Raw genomic sequence first — 16,913 nt, forward strand, 5'->3', positions numbered from 1 at the left:
CGTGGTTAGAGTGAGCACCTGCGGAACGAGAGGGGCTTCGTTGGTCTTCCGTTTAATTTTTTATTTTCAGACAATTTTAGTGCGGGAGTAGACGTGATTACCATTCCTCCAGGTTGTACACCTCTTGTGTAACCGTTAGATGTGTTTGGTTTTCGGTAAGTGAAATACTTTGTGAAAAGATTCTACGATTTTGCGAAGCTGCACTGGTATACTGAGCAGTATTGTTTACGTGATCGTGTGTCAATTATCAGAATTCAGGCACTCACACATAATCAACTTCGCTGACAAAATTCCAGGACAAGTTCACATTTGCTTGGACATATGCAGGATTTGACGGCCTACACACAGAAAAATTTGAAAACGTTAAAAACACATGTTTTGACAGAGCACAGGGAAAACTGTGCGACTGTGAAACCGTTGCATTCATTTGTTGCAGTTTATGCGACAAACTCTTATATTTTCATCACTTTTTTGGAGTGATTATCACATCCACAAAAAAAAAAAACCTAATTCGGGCAAGGTAGAAGAATCTTTTTCCCCATTCGCCAAGTGTACAAGTTAGGTGGGTCGACAACATATTCCTGCCATGTGACGCACATGCCGTCACCAGTGTCGTATAGAATATATCAGATGTGTTTTCCTGTGACCTTGCGATCAAATGTTTTCGGTTCCCATTGGAGAGGCACGTCCTTTCGTCTACTAATCGCACGGTTTTGCGGTGCGGTCGCAAAACACAGACACTAAACTTATTACGGTGAACAGAGACATCAATGAACGAACGGACAGATCATAACTTTGCGAAAATAAAGAAAGTAAACTTTTCACTCGAGAGAAGACTTGAACCACGGGACCACGGCGCTCCTGAGCTCACCCTATCCTTGATGGTGCCTATCTTGCGCATAGACCACTCAGTTTGTATATTTTGCTTATATTTTTCATAGTTCCACACAACTTCTTCCTGTTTTCTCGATTGGTTTGTGTTCAGTTTTTCAAGGCCTATCCACTGTGCCAACTTAAAACTAAATCTGAGGGCTTCTTGTAGCCGAATATGATGACTGTAAAGCCAGGGCCCCTGCAGTTGAAAGAGAAGGTTCTCATGATCTTGCAGGAACTTGTGTGAACAGCTTGGATTTCTTTGATGGCGTTTGCCTTCAGGCTGTCGGAATGTTGCCGGTCGGCATCATACTGCCGCACGATAATGCCTGCCCTCACACTACCAATCTGACCAAAACTACGCTTCGGCGGTTTGCTTCGAAAGCACTGCAACATCTTCTGTAGAGCTTGGACCTTCCACCGCGTGATTTTCACATATTTGACGACATGAAGAAAGACATGAGTGGACGTTAGTTTCAGTTGGACAATGAAGTGCGAGAGTTGGTGCAGTTGCTGACCTGTCAGCGGCCGATCGCTTTCTACGAAACTTTTATTGATCGTCTAGTCTCTCAGTGGAATAAAAGTCTTGACGTGTGTGTTGAATGGAAGCATTCCAAGGTACCGTTGCTGCCGGTGTCCAGTTTTCGTTCGATTGCCCCTGGTACAGCGAGACTTAGGAGGCGCCGTATTTTGTTGCAGAGAACAGCAGCAACAGCAGCAGGCGGAGGTTGAGCTGCAGGAGGTGGGACAGCTGCAGGAGGCGGGACAGCAGCTGCACCTGCAGCGCCGCAGACAGCTGATCCCCAGGGCCAGACTAGCCACCAGCTGGGCCAGCCGACACCAGCGCCACCACCACCATCTCCACCACCTGCACGACCAGTACCAGTACCACATCCAGGGGTGAGTGCTGCAGCCCGTGCGCATCCTCTCGTCTCAAGACATTCCTGTTTTATCACTACTACATGTGCAGTGTCTGTTCTTTGGGAAATGTCCGAAAGAATGGACAGTGGAATGCAGGCAAGTTTTCGAAGGAAGCACTTCAAAAACGAATTCACGACATCCAGAAACGTAAACGTATGGCCCCAGTATGCCAATATCGATTATTTTTGAGAGGTGCATATGGGGCCTGAAGATGTTGTTGTTGTTGTTGTTGTTGTTGTTGTTGTCTTCAGTCCTGAGACTGGTTTGATGCAGCTCTCCATGCTACCCTATCCTGTGCAATCTTCTTCATCTCCCAGTACGTACTGCAGCATACATCCTTCTGAATCTGCTTTGTGTATTCATCTCTTGGTCTCCCTCTACGACTTTTACCCTCCACGCTGCCCTCTAATACTAAGTTGGTGATCCCTTGTAGCCTCAGAACATGTCCTACCAACCAATCCCTTCTTCAGGTGAAGTTGTGCCACAAACTCCTCTTCTCCCCAATTCTATCCAGTACCTCATTAGTTATGTGATCTACCCATCTAACCTTCAGCATTCTTCTGTAGCACCATATTTCGAAAGCTTCTATTCCCTTCTTGTCCAAACTAGTTATCGTCCATGTTTCACTTCCATACATGGCTACGCTCCATACAAATACCTTCATAAATGACTTCCTGACACTTAAATCTATACTCGATGTTAACAAATTTTTCTTTTTCAGAAACGCTTTCCTTGCCATTGTCAGTCTACATTTTATATCCAGTCTACGGCGACCATCATCAGTTATTTTGCTCCCCGAATAGCAAAACTCCTTTACTACTTTAAGTATCTCATTTCCTAATCTAATTCCCTCAGCATCACCCGACTTAATTCGACTACATTCCATTATCCTCGTTTTGCTTTTGTTGGTTGGGAAGGGAGTGAGACAGGGTTGTAGCCTCTCCCCGATGTTATTCAATCTGTACATTGATCAAGCAGTGAAGGAAACAAAAGAAAAATTTGGAGTAGGTATTAAAATCCATGGAGAAGAAATAAAAACATTGAGGTTCGGCGATGACATTGTAATTCTGTCAGAGACAGCAAAGGACTTAGAAGAGCAGTTGAACGGAATGGTTAGTGTTTTGAAAGGAGGCGACACGTAGCGGTGTCGAATTTAGAAATCTTGTCGTGATATACAACAAACCTTGTGACATCGACAAACCGTGTTGTGCAACGCTGTGGCCTCACCCGTTCGACACGCCTATTCCCTCGTAATCTAAACGCTGTCGACACAGACAGCGAGACCCGGCGAACGCAACTGACTCGCGGAACGGAGACGAGATAAGAGCGGCCGCTGAGAGCCCGGACACAGGACGGTCGGCCGGCTCCCAGCTGGCCTCTGCACAGGACAGCGGCCTGGGAGTGCGCTTTGCTGTCGGCAGCCGCGACAAGGTGGTCGAGGTCGGCTGCGCTGTCTGGGAGCGGGACACGGGTCTGACGTCGCGCGGTGCCAACAGCCTCATGCGCTCGCGTCCCCCGTCTGCGTTGTCGCTTCGCAGGCGCTTCCGTTCGTCGCCTGACAGATCACGTGCAAATAACAAGACTAGCTCGTGGAGTTTCGACGAAGCTCACACTTTGCATCATTGTCGCTAATGACGCTTTTACTAGTTTCTAGAACCAAACTCTATCTCGGAAGTTGCCAGAAAAATCAGAGAGATTCTGGTCTGTAAGTACAACAGCGGCAAGACACGATCATTACTAAACTGCGCAATACCAATAGTAATACACGGTTGGGTTGGGTTGTTTGGGGGAGGAGACCATACAGCGAGCTCATCGGTCTCATCGGATTAGGGAAGGATGGGGAAGGAAGTCGGCCGTGCCCTTTCAGAGGAACCATCCCGGCATTTGCCTGGAGCGATTTAGGGAAATCACGGAACACCTAAATCAGCGTGCGGTAGCGTTCTCGCTTCCCACGCCCGGGTTCCCGGGTTCGATTCCCGGCGGGGTCAGGGATTTTCTCTGCCTCGTGATGGCTGGGTGTTATGTGCTGTCCTTAGGTTAGTTAGGTTTAAGTAGTTCTAAGTTCTAGGGGACTGATGACCATAGATGTTAAGTCCCATAGTGCTCAGAGCCATTTGAACCTAAATCAGGATGGCCGGACGCGGGACTGAACCGTCCTCCTCCCGAATGCGAGGCCAATGTGCTAGCCACGCCGCCACCTCGCTCCGTAATACACTGTGTTTCAAAATATATATATATATGTATTTCGAACGCAACTATCTACACTACTGGCCATTAAAATTGCTACACCAAGAAGAAATGCAGATGATAAACGGCTATTCATTGGACGAATATATTATACTACAACTGACATGCGATTACATTTTCACGCAATTTGGGTGGATAGAACCTGAGAAATCAGTACCCAGAACAACCACCTCTGGCCGTAATAACGGCCTTGATACGCCTGGGCATTGAGTCAAACAGAGCTAGGATGGCGTGTGCAGGTACAGCTGCCCATGCAGCTTCAACACGATACCACAGTTCATCAAGAGCAGTGACTGGCGTATTGTGACGAGCCAGTTGCTCGGCCACCATTGACCAGACGTTTCCAATTGGGGAGAAATCTTGAGAATGTGCTGGCCAGGGCAGCAGTCGAACATTTCCTGTATCCATAAAGGCCCGTACAGGACCTCCAACATGCGGCCGTGCCTTATCCTACTGAAATGTAGAGTTTCGCAGGGATCGAATGGAGGGTAGAGCCACGGGTCGTAACACATCTGAAATGTAACGTCCACTGTTCAAAGTGCTGTCATTGCGAACAAGAGGTGACCGAGACGTGTGACCAATGGCATCCCATACCATCACGCCGGCTGATACGCCAGGATGGCGATGACAAATACACGCCTCCAAAAAAATGTTCAAATGTGAGTGAAATATTATGGGACTTAACTGCTAAGGTCATCAGTCCCTAAGCTTACACACTAATTAACGTAAATTATCCTAAGGACAAACACACACACCCATGACGGAGGGAGGACTCGAACCTCCGCCGGGACCTGCCGCACTGTCCATGAATGCAGCGCCTACGACCGCGCGGCTACACGACTCCAATGTGCGTTCACCGCAATGTCGCCAAACACGGATGCGACCATCATGATGATGTAAACAGAACCTGGATTCATCCGAAAAAATGACGTTTTGCCATTCGTGCACCCAGGTTCGTCGTTGAGTACACCATCGCAGGCGTTCCTGTCTCTGGTGCAGCGTCAAGGGTAACCGTATCCATGGTCTCCGAGCTGATAGCCCATGATGCTGAAAACGTCGTCGAACTGTTCGTGCAAGTGGTTGTTGTCTTGCAAACGTCCACATCTGTTGACTCAGGGATCGAGACGTGGCTGCACGATCCGTTATAGCCATGCGGATAAGATGCCTGTTATCTCGACTGCTAGTGATACGCGGCCGTTAAGATCCAGCATGGCGTTCCGTATTACCCTCCTGAACCCAACGATTCCATATGTTGCTAACAGTCATTAGATCTCGACCAACGGCAGCAGCAATGTCGCGATACGATAAAATACAATCGCGATAAGCTACAATCCGACCTCTATCAAAGTCTGAAACGTGATGGTACGCATCTCTCCTCCTTACACGAGGCATCACAACAACGTTTCACCAGGCAACGCCGGTCAACTGCTGTTTGTGTATGAGAAATCGGTTGGAAACTTTCCTCATGTCAGCACGTTGTAGGTGTCGCCACCGGCGCCAACCTTGTGTGAATGCTCCGAAAGGCTAATCATTTGCATATCACAGCATCCCCTTCCTGTCGGTTAAATTTCGCGTCTGTAGCACGTCATCTTCGTGGTGTAGCAATTTTAATGGCCAGTAGTGTATTAAACTGTAAGACATACAACTATGAAACTTGGAACACTTATTTACGAATCCCTCAAGTTTAGATTACAGATATGTCCTTCAACAGCGACACGAACAGTATCACATCGATAGTCGAATTCCTCCCGTACTTGGATAAGCACGTATGGTGTTATGGCAGTACTGATTCGATTCTTCTACTCTTCTAGGTTCTGTGGTAATGTTGGCGCATAAACGTTGTCCTTAATGATGAAGTCACAGAGCGTCAAATCCGGTGACAGTGGATGCCAGCTGGAAAGTGCTGTGTCGCCGACTGATAGCAATCCAAAGGCTCGGGGTGCCCTGTCTTGTTCAGGAATGAAATTGTCCTCGTTCGACAAGATACTACTGACCGTAACCATGTTTCCATCAAAGAAGAATGGGCCGTAAACGGATGAATGAAATATCGCAAAAATATATTGACTTTCGGCGAATCTGGTACATGTTCGGTGCGTGCATGTGGGTTCTGTATGTCCAGAATTCTAACACCGTGCTTGTTTACTTTCCCACTAAGCTGGAAAATTTCTACATCAGTGAACATGATGCGTTGTGAGTAAGAGTTATCACTGTCAATAAGGATCAGAAAGTCGTCAGAAAATGCCACACGTTTGCGTTTGTCGTCGTGACGTAGAGCCTGTAATAATGGTACCTAGTATTGCTTCATAACCAGTCGGCGTCTCAAAACACGCCACATTATTGTTATAGGCGGCTGTAGCTCCCGACTGACACAGCGAGTTAATTTTGTAGGACTACGTTGGAAAGCGCTTGGAATTCGTACGACATTTTCCTCGGAAATATGAAGGGGACGAGTACTCTTTCCTTTACATACACATCCTGCATCTACAAGCTAACGATAGCATCTGCGAATTTGCCATTCATTCGGAGGATCAGTTTTGTACCTAAGCGTGAAACGTCTTATCACTGTAATCACGAGATTACACTTCCCAAACTCGAGAACACAAAAATGATTTCTGCAGCAATTTATGATGGTAACCAAGCAAATAGAAGACAACCGTCATCTAGCGCCAACGAATATAAACGAAACAATGTAGTCGTTCCTCCAATAACCGGTGCCGTGGAGTAGCAATCTATAGTTTTCACAATATAATACTTTCTAACACGTATATTCTTTTTGAAACACCTTGAATTAGCGATAGTGGTACCACTAAAGCAGAGTTACTAAACACGGTTTTCCTGTACCAAAGAAGACGAAGTTAATATTCCAGAATTTGAATGAACAGCAGCTGGTTCAAAAAATGGTTCAAATGGCTCTGAGCACTATGGGACTTAACGTCTGAGGTCATCAGTCCCCTAGAACTTAGAACTACTTAAACCTAACTAACCTAAGGACATCACATACATCCATGCCCGCGGCAGGATTCGAACCTGCGACCGTAGCAGTCGCGCGGTTCCAGACTGTAGCGCCTAGAACCGCTCGGCCACAATGGCCGGCAGCAGCTGGTTCAAATGGCTCTAAGCACTAGGGGACATCTGAGGTCATCAGTCCCCTAGACTTAGAACTGCGTAAACCTAACTAACCTAAGGTCATCACACATATCCATGCCCGAGGCAGGATTCGAACATGCGACCGCAGCAGCCGCGTGGTTCCGGACTGAAGCGCCTAGATCCGCTCGGTCACAGCGGCCGGCCAACAGCAGCTGCTAAGGTGAGTAACTTAGAAGTAGATCTCCTCGGTGTAGCGAAGCAGCATAAATCCCTTACAGGTCCGCAGCTCGTGGTCGTGCGGTAGCGTTCTCGCTTACCACGCCCGGGTTGCCGGGTTCGATTCCCGGCGGGGTCAGGGATTTTCTCTGCCTCGTGATGACTGGGTGTTGTGTGATGTCCTTAGGTTAGTTAGGTTTAAGTAGTTCTAAGTTCTAGGGGACTGATGACCATAGATGTTAAGTCCCATAGTGCTCAGAGCCATTTGAACCATTTTTGAAATCCCTTACAAAGTCAAATATTCCGGTCCAAGTAATATACCAATCAGGTTCCTTTCGGAGTATGCTAATTCAATAAATTAATACTTAACACTCATATATAGCCCCTCGCTTGTCGAAAGATCCATACCAAAGACTGGAAAGCTCCACAGGTCACACCAACACTGAAGAAGGGAAATAGAAGTAATCGGATATATTACAGACCCATATCGCTGGCTTAAATTTACAGTTGCGTTTTAGAACACATACTCTACTAGAAGATTATGAAATAGCTCGAAAAAATTGACACAGTCAGCACGGATTCAGAAAATACCGTTCCTGTGAAACACAGCTTGCACTTTATTCACACGAAGTAACTAGTGCTATCGACGGGTTCGAAAATCGGTTCCATATTTCTAGGTTTTAATGGACTTTATGCTATTACCCAGAAGCAGATCCTAATCAAACTGTGTGCCTGCACAAGGTATGTGTGTGGTGCGTAAAGTGATAATTGACTTTAAACAATAAGAAGTGTGAGGTAATCCGCGTGAATACTGAAAGCAATTTGTTAAATTTCGGTTACACGAAAAATCACGTAATTCAACTACAATGAAAATCCAGTAAAACTAGTACACCTGTCTAATATCGTGTAGGGCTCCCGTGAGCACGCAGAAGCGCCACAACACGACGTGGCATGGACTCGACAAATATCTGGCGTAGTGCTGGAGGGAACTGACACCATGAATCCTGCAGGCCTGTCCATAAATCCGTAAGAGAACGAGGGGGTGGAGATTTCTTCTTTATAGCACGTTTGCAAGGCATCCCAGATATGCTCAATAATGTTCATATCAGAGGATATTGGTGGCCAGCGGTAATGTTTAAACTCAGAAGAGTATTCCTGGAGCCGTTCTGTAGCAATTCTGGACGTGTAGGGTGTCGCACTGTCCTGCTGGTATTGCCTCAGTCCGTCGGAATGCACAATGGACGTGAATGGATGTAGGTGATTCAAATAGTTCAAATGGCTCTGACAAGGGAACATCCCCATCGCACCCCCCCTCAGATTTAGTTATAAGTTGGCACAATGGATAGGCCTTGAAAAACTGAACACAGATCAATCGAGAAAACAGGAAGAAGTTGTGTGGAACTATGAAAAAATAAGCAAAATATACAAACTGGGTCGTCCATGCGTAAGATAGGCAATATTAAGGGCAATGTGAGGTGAGGAGCGCCGTGGTCTCATGGTTAGCGTGAACAGCTGCGGAACGAGACGTCCTTGGTTCAAATCTGCCCTCCACTGAAAATTTTGCTTTCTTTATTTTCGCAAAGTTATGATCTGTCCGTTCGTTCATTGATGTCTCTGTTCACCGTAATAAGTTTAGTGTCTGTGTTTTGCGACCGCACCGCAAAACTGTGTGATTAGTTGACGAAAGGACGTGCCTCTCCAATGGGAACCGAAAACATTTTATCGCAAGGTCATAGGTCAACCGATTCCTCCACAGGAAAACACGTCTGATATTTTGTATACGACACTGGTGACAGCATGTGCGTCACATGACAGGAATATGTTGTCGACTCACCTAACTAGTACACTTGGCGAATGGGTGAAAAGTTTCTTCTACCTTGCCCGATTTAGGTTTTCTTGTGGATGTAATAAACACTCCAAAAAAAGTGATGAAAACATAAGAGTTTTTCACATAAACTGAAAATAAAAAGTTAAAATTATCGGTCGAGGGAAGATTTGAACCAAGGACCTCTCGATCCGCAGCTGTTCACGCTAACCACGGGACCACGGAGCTCCTCGCCTCACATTGCCCTTGATATTGCCTATCTTACGCATGGACGACCCAGTTTGTATATTTTGCTTATTTTTTCATAGTTCCACACAACTTCTTCCTGTTTTCTCGATCGATCTGCGTTCAGTTTTTCAAGGCCTATCCACTGTGCCAACTTATAACTAAATCTGAGGGGGTGCGATGGGGATGTTCCCTTGTGAGCACTATGGGACTTAACATCTATGGTCATTAGTCCCCTAGAACTTAGAACTATTTAAACCTAACTAACCTAAGGACAGCACACAACACCCAGCCATCACGAGGCAGAGAAAATCCCCGACCCCGCCGGGAATCGAACCCGGGAACCCGGGCGTGGGAAGCGAGAACGCTACCGCACGACCACGAGATGCGGGCAATGTAGGTGATCAGACAGGATGCTTACGTACGTGTCACCTGTCAAGAGTCTTATCCAGACGTGTCAGGGTTCCTGTATCACATAAACTGCACATGCCCCACACTGTTACGGAGCCTCCACTAGCTTGAACAGTCCCCTGTTGACTTGCACGGTCCATGGATTCATGAGTTTGTCTCCATACCCGTACACATCCTCTTGATACAATTTGAAACGAGACTCGTCCGACCAGGCAACATGTTTCCAGTCATCCACAGTCTAATATCGGTGTTGACGGACCCAGGAAAGGCGTAAAGCTTTGTGTCGTGCAGTCATCAAGGGTACACGAGTGGGCCTTCTGCTCCGAAAGCCCATATGGATGATGTTCCGTTGAATGGTTCGCACACTGACACTTGTAGAACATTTGTTGATGGCCCAGCACTGAAATTTGCGGTAGGGTTGCACTTGTGTCACATTCAACGATTCTCTTCGGTCGTCGTTGGTCCTTTCCTTGTAGAATCTTTTTCCGGCCGCAGCGATGTCGGAGATTTGATGTTTTACCGGATTCGTGATATTCATGGCACACTCGCGAAATGGTCATACGGGATAATCCCAACTTCATCGCTGCCTCGGAGATGGCCGTGTCCCATCGCTTAACATCACGTTCAAATTCACTTAAATTTTGATAAGCTGCCATTGTAGCAGCAGTAACCATTCTAACAACTGCGTTATTTTATTTCCTTTATTGTTATTTAACACCTTACATAAGGTGGGCTGGCAGCAGCACAGTACGCTGCTCTCCAGCCACAGGTTTTACGAAAGAAAAACAATGGACACACAGAATATAGTGGGAGACGAAAAACAGTAGACACATGAACGAAAAACAGGAAGCCGTTCACACGCGAAGACAACCAAAGAAACTGTTAGCACTGAACACGCACACTGATGATGGAGACGACACGTGAACGATGGAGCGTGGGCGGCGAAAAGCACTGGGGCACAAACACGACGGCACACACACGAAACCGATGGCGATGGCGATGATCTCCGGCGCGCGAATGTCCACTTAACGTGTGCGAGTCCGGGGACCTGCCAAGAGGGGAAGAAGGTGGTGGGGAAGGGAGAAGGGAGAGCAGAGATGCCAATGGGAGGGGAGATGGGGGAGAAATGAAGGTATGGGGGGTAGGGGAAGCCCGGGCGAGGAAGGGAGCAGGGAAGGAAGGGGGAGAGAAGGAAGAGAGGGTGCCCTGAGGAAAAAAAAACAGGAAGTGGGAGGGGAGGATCAAAGTTGGTAGGAGGGGTAGATGGAGGGGAGGAGGGCATCATCAGGGAGGGGGAGCTGGCGGAAGCCACCTTGGGAGAGGGTAAGGAGGGTGGAGAGATGGAGAGCAGGTGGGACGTGGAAATACAGCTGCGGCAGGAGGCGGGGGTGGGAGAGGATGGCCGAGGCAAGCGGGTGAGGAGGATGGAGTTCACGGGAGGTGTAGAGGATCCATATCTGTTCGAGGAAAAGGAGTAGGTGGGGGAACGGAATAAGGTCGTACAGGATCCGCGTGGGGGAGGGGAGACGGATGTGACAGGCGAGGCAGAGAGCATGGCGTTCAAGGATTTGAAGGGATACATAAAAGGTAGGAGGGGCGGAGATCGAGGGAGGGTGGGCATAGCAAAGGATAGGGAGAATGAGGGATTTATAGGTGTGGAGGATGGTGGAGGGGTCCAGACCCCACGTACGAGCAGAAAGGAGCTTGAGGAGACGGAGTCGGGAGCGTGCCTTGGCTTGGATTGTCCGGAGATGGGGGGTTCAGGAGAGGCGACGATCACGAGTGACGCCAAGGTACAACTGCGTCAGACAATTGTTATCTTATATAGGAGTAGCCGACCGAAGCACCTATACCAGTTTCTTTGGAACTTCAGTGTAAATGCCTATGGATTACATTTACGAACAAATTAAATTCGAACCATGACACAGAAAATGTTATTGGGAAGGCGAACTTAAGACTGCACTTTACTGGCGTAACAATTAGAGGATGAAACAGATCTGCAAAAGGGACTTCCTACACTACGCTCGTCCGTCGTCTTATGGAGCACTGTTGCGCGGTATCTGTTCCGCATCAGATCGCACTGATGGAGGACATCGTGAAAGTTCAAAGAAGGGCAGTCCGCTTTTTACTATCAAGAAACAGGAGAGGGAGAGTGTCGCGGATATGATAAGCGGATTGGAGTGGCAGTCATTAAAACAAAGGCTTTTTTCGCTGCATCGAGATCTTTTCACGAAATTATGATCACCGACTTTCTCCTCCGAATAGGTAAATACTTTGTAGACGTGCCCTCCTACATATGGAAAAATGATCATCGTAATAAAGTAAGAGAAAACGGAGCCCGCACGAAAAATAGTCTGGAGGTTGTTCGATGAGCCCTTTGCCAGGGCTCGTCATGTGGATGTAAAAGCGACCGTGTTCTCTGATTCTGAGCTGATTGGGGGGTCAACTGACTGTTCTACGCATCACCAGCTTCAGCTGATGGAGCTGTCTGAAGATGACCTTAACTAGGCCGAAACCGGTCATTTTAATAAAATAACCATGGCGATCAAGACTGTTTTTTGACAGATTTTATATAGAGCACAAGATCGCTGTTTTCAAAAATATGTTACCAGGATTTCCTTTGTTATTAAATCTCTACTGTGGTCGTGATAAACCTCTGGTGTTCTTTACCCGTGTTTTATCACTGCTTATCAAACGTCTCCCCGTGGGAGATACAGTAAGGAAAACTTCATTCTTGCAATCAATGTGGATTCCTCGGCTCGATCGTGTGGAGGGCAGTTAGCAATCTTCCTTCTGCGATTGGAAAATCCAGTAATAACCTCGGGAGAAGGCACTTGTCCGTCGCTTTCAGCAACTGTGGCTGCGGAGAGCCACAGATCATGTAGCACGTACTGCATTGTCAACTACGGCTTGCATTATGCACAGAAAAGTTCTTCCGCCGGCGATTCCGAGCGCAATTGAAATTGTAGGGCTTGGGTGAACAGTAGTATAACTTGATTCTTTCCTTAATTTGCTTTTACGGTAACAACCATGTCAAGACAATAGTTATAGAGTGTACAATCATTCCCAGTAAATAGTCAGACTTTGAAGCACTATTAAAAAACCTGTAAAGAGGGGGGTGGGGGTCAGAAATATTACTCTGCAGGCTCCGTGCCATATGAGGTACTCTAAACAAACCAATAGCCAAGGCAGTTAGGAATTGAGTCTGTATGTGAAATGATTTGAGCACAAACAAAAATCACCACAGGTGTAGATCAGGGGTCTCCAAACTACGGCCCGCGGGCCGGGCCGGCAAACCGGCCCGCGTTAGCTGGCTGGACATCCCTGGTATCCGGCCCGCCAAATATTTGAGGTGGTGCCTATACTGCCAACAGTTGAGTTTCGAGATCTATCTCGACCAATACACCGCGACATTGTCGGAGCTCTATCTTTACAAAGCGGAAGGTCAGGGTTAAACTTGTGACTATCCAAATAATACACATTGGTTTGTTGCTCGACTCCACCACGAAATATTGACATCCCCACTGCTCTTTAAAAATTCTACATTCACTGTCAACATTTCGTTTCTTTTCCATATTTGCACAGAACTTCACAAAAGATTGTAGCCTGAAAATAAAATTGTGCTATTCAATACTAATAAAACTAGGGAGTAGTCTGCCTAAACAAACTGCAATGACTTTATTTTTAGGGTACTTTAATTACTAAATTAAATACACACAATTACACTGTAGTTCCACTAAAAAATACAGTGAAAAAATACTCAAGTTGTGCTATACGTATTTCGATTTTCAGATTTTCCTTGTCTCTTCGAATTCAAACTTTGAATCGTCCCACACTTCGTCGTCACGCCTACCAGTACAGCGCATAAAACACTAAAAAAAAACTCGTGAGACACATTGCAACATAGACACAATCACGCAACAGAACTATCAAATATATGCTCTGGCTCTGCTACTCGCTACGAGACTACATAATTAAACTTATTGTTGCGCCGCTTGAAATAACAATGGGTTTACATACACTACCTCTGTTACGTCTTGCAGTAACAGTGCTGTTAACAATGATTTTGAGATTTCGTTAACTTTGCAGGACGCTTTCGTGAAGAATGTGCAGTGACATACTTTTTGGTCGGTGAAATTCGCCAGAATAAAATACGCCAGAATTTCGGTCAGGTACGTCCACCAATCAAAATTATGTAAGTAAATAATAATCGCAGTTCGTTTTACTGCTAGGTATTCCCACAACCTTAGATTTTTGCGGTTTCATCTTTCCTTTAGCCTTACATTACGGTGATCGTGGAGTGCTAGGGTTCTTTAATCCCACTAGGTAGATATTGGCCCTTATGACTTCGTGGAGGAGTCAATGTGGCCCGCGGACTAAAAAGTTTGGAGACCCCTGGTGTAGATAATCTGCGTTATGTAATGCTTGCGGTTGAAGGAGGGCAGGAGCATACACTTTCCGGCCAGGAAGTTCAGAGACTTATTTTATTCCTGGCGCATAAGCGAAGTCAGTGCAGTAACTACTGTGACAGATTGAGCTAACAACTTTCAGCAACAGGTGTCATTCGAGCAGGCACTTGTCAGCAGTCAGAGATAGGCAGCAGATGTGCGGCCGTAGTGCCTCCGTGTTGTTGTGTCACGGAACAACGAGCAGTGATTCCATTTCACTTTTGGTCGGTAAAACTGCTACGGAGTCATGTGTTTATACAAGAAAGGTTTACGTCGATAATAGTTTAAGACGTGCAAGAGTGTCTCAGTCGTTTAAACGTTTAAAGGACAGACGTCGCTCGAGGACAACTAGAGGTCAGGCCGTCCATTTGGAAACACTGACAAAATTCGTGATCGTTTGAAAACCGACCGTCAGTCCCTCATGCACAACTATCGCTGAAGAACTGAACATTTCTGAATCGAGTGTTCAAGACAATCTCCAGAATTTTTTGAAGAAGAGAAACGTGCATGGAAAAAGCGTTCCGCACTGCTTGACTCCCGAACAAAGACGACGACGCACGCCTGCCCCTACTTGATTGGAATGAAAAACGAGGCAGTTCTTTTCTGAAAGAAATCCTCACGGGTGACGAGACGTGATGTTATCAATACGATCCTGCCACAAAACGACAACGTGCAGAATGGGCCTCCGATGGTTCGCCTAGGACTGAAGAAGGTGCGAAAGAAAAAATCGAAAGTTAAGACAATGCCCGTCGCCTTTTTTGACGCTCACGGCATTCGTTCCCATTGGCGCTACTGAAAATTCCCCGTATTTTGTGTGTGTCGTGGATCGGTTTTGCACGGCGATTCAGAAGGTTCGTCCGCAACAATGGTAGGGTAAGGATTTCCTCTTGCTCCAAGACAATGCGCCCGCTCACTCAGCTACCGTGTCTGGCGAAAAAACAGGTGCCACTCTCAGTCACCTCCCATATTCACCCACTTTGGCACCGAGTGACTGTGTTTTATTGCTGAAAGTAAAAATTCATGTCGATGGTCAACGTTCAGACGACATTATCGACTTAGGACGCAGTGTCACGCACGGGTTGATTATATTCACAAGGAAGGACTTTTCGGACAGTTTTAAGTGACTGTATAACCATGCTGTACTCGACAGGACACACTGAGATGACAAAAGTCGTGGGCCGGCCGCGGTGGTATAGCGGTTCTAGGCGCTCAGTCCGGAACCGCGCGACTGCTACGGTCGCAGGTTCGAATCCTGCCTCGGGCATTGATGTGTGTGATGTCCTTAGGTTAGTTAGGTTTAAGTAGTTCTAAGTTCCTAGGGGTCTGATGACCACAGATGTTAAGTCCCATAGTGCTCAGAGCCATTTGAACCATTTTTTGAACAAAAGTCGTGGACACACCTCCTAATACCGGCGTAGTACAGCAACTCAGCGTCGCATGGACTCAAGAATTCGCTGGAAATCCTCTGCAGAAATACTGAGTAATGCTGCCTCTATAGCCCTCAATAATTGCGAAGTGTTGCCGGTGCAGAAGTTTGTGCACAAACTGACCTCTCGATTTGGTCCCGTATACGTTCGAGGGGTTCACGTCGGGTGATCTGGGTGACCGAACCATTCGCTCGAATTATCCAGAACGTTCTTCAAACCAACTGCGAACAACTGTGCCCCGGTGACATGGTGCGTTGTCATCCATAAAAATTCCATCGTTGTTTGGCTGCAAATGAACTCCAATTAGCAGAATATAACCGTTTCTAGTCGATGATCGGTTCATTTGGAACAGTCGACCCACTCCATTCCATGTAAACACAGCAGAGACCATTATGGAGCACCACCAGCTTGCACAGTGCCCTGTCGACAACTTGGATTCACAGCTTCGTGGGGTCTGCGCCACATTCTAATCCTACCTTCAGCTCTGAGCAACTGCAATTGAACCTCACCTGACCAGGTCACAGTTTTCCAGTCGCCTAGGGTCCAATCGATGTGGCCAGGAGCCCAGAGAGGCGTTTAAGGCGATGTCGTGCTGTTAGCAAAGGCATTTGCGTCAGGTGTCTGCTTCCATAGCCCATTAACTCCAAATTGCGCCGCACTGTCCGAACGGATACGTTCGCCGTACGTCCCACATTCATTTCTGCGGTTATTTGAGGCAGTGTTGCTTGTCTGTTAGCACTGACAACTCTATGCAAACGTCGCTACTTTCGATCGTTAAGAGAAGGCCGTCGTCCACTGTTTTGTCCGTGGTGAGAGGTAATGCCTGAAATTTTGTATTCTCGGCGCAACCTTTAGATTAGATTTAATGTCATTCCAATAGATCCGTAGTGAGGAGGTCCTCCAGGATGTGGAATACGGCAGAAAAACAATAATACATGACAAACATTTACAACTGAAACAAATAAGCTAATGTACCTTCCACAGGTCCCAAGTGGAATGATAGTCCTTTTTTTTTAATGAACACTATATGAAAGAATCATTTTATAAACACTCATTTACTAAGATCGCATTAATGCACTGAATTTAAAATTAAAACTTTTTTTTAATTTATAAGGAGATAAACATGTAATAGAACTAGTACAATACTTATTTACAATGAACACATTACTGCACTGAAATGGTGATCACACACGCAAATGAGTTGGTCCTACTGAGAAATTCATAAATGGAGTA

The 16,913-nt window shown here is 46.5% G+C and overlaps 1 long non-coding RNA gene across 1 annotated transcript in view; it reads left to right on the plus strand.

Annotated features, from left to right (window-relative positions):
• LOC126101098 (uncharacterized) overlaps window positions 1-16,913 on the plus strand; it is a 102,052-nt gene that overhangs the window by 78,043 nt on the left and 7,096 nt on the right. The window contains exon 2 of the long non-coding RNA XR_007522260.1: window positions 1,573-1,773. This is a non-coding gene — a long non-coding RNA (uncharacterized LOC126101098). The remainder of the gene's footprint in view (window positions 1-1,572; window positions 1,774-16,913) is intronic.

The sequence above is a fragment of the Schistocerca cancellata genome, chromosome 9 (assembly GCF_023864275.1).
Source record: "Schistocerca cancellata isolate TAMUIC-IGC-003103 chromosome 9, iqSchCanc2.1, whole genome shotgun sequence".
NCBI classification, from domain to species: Eukaryota; Metazoa; Arthropoda; class Insecta; order Orthoptera; family Acrididae; genus Schistocerca; species Schistocerca cancellata.